We start from the raw sequence: 914 nt of genomic DNA, 5'->3' as shown, positions 1-914 counted from the left end.
TGCTCAGCGTCACAGCTCTTCCTGTGCTTAGAGTGGTGAGGGGTCTCCAGCAAGGGGTGATGGTGACCCTCTGGTCGGAGCTGGCTCACTGGCACACAGGGTGGTGGCCTCTCTAAGAGAGACCTTTATAGACTGGGTCCTGGGGGCTGGAGGCCCTGGGAGCCAAGGACAAGCTGATGGCTTGGAGGCCGCGTTGCCTGGAAGAGGAGATTTGGTGGGGACCCAGTGCGTCCCCCAGTCTCTGGAGGGCCGTGGGGAGGAGAAGGGAACGTGTGTGTTCTCTGTGGCCCCAGGGACAGATCCAGCTCGGCATAAGGAAGGAATTTTGAACAAGGAGAGTTATGCAAGAAGGAAGTGGCTGGCTTGAATTCAAACCTCAGCTTCTTCCTGGGGATTAAGAGCTAGGGCTCTGGCTTGAAACAGCTTCACCTCTGCCCAGATCTGTGACCTAAGAGAAGGTCATTCGTAGCCCTGGGCCTACTTTTCCAGCTATAAAACGGGCCAGATAATGCTCCGTAATAATAATACGGGATGATGATGCTGAAGATCAAACAAGGCAAGTTTATAGTCCAGCATGTGAGTTGCCTGCTTCCTTGGAGCCGCTGCTCTTGCTATTGTTCTTGTGCTGATTGCTATTGGACGTAGCGAGTTCCCGGGCTGGCAGGGTTCAAGAGGAGATGGACCCTCAGAGAATTGCGCATTCGACCCTTGCATCAGAGCCGAAGGAGGAAACACGCACTTTACCCCCTTGACAATGTCAGCATCTGGCATTTTGGATGATTACTTTAAAAACCCACAGTCATAAAATACTGTCTCCATGACAAGGGCCCCGAGGGATAGGGGGTGGTGCTTTCTGTGGAACTGAGGAAATGTGGGGTCCTGGAGGCTGCTGGAGAAGTGGGAAGGGTTCCCAT

Source organism: Pteropus alecto, unplaced genomic scaffold (genome assembly GCF_000325575.1).
Source record: "Pteropus alecto unplaced genomic scaffold, ASM32557v1 scaffold67, whole genome shotgun sequence".
In the NCBI taxonomy this organism is placed as follows: Eukaryota; Metazoa; Chordata; class Mammalia; order Chiroptera; family Pteropodidae; genus Pteropus; species Pteropus alecto.
This window is presented reverse-complemented; position numbering follows the sequence as displayed.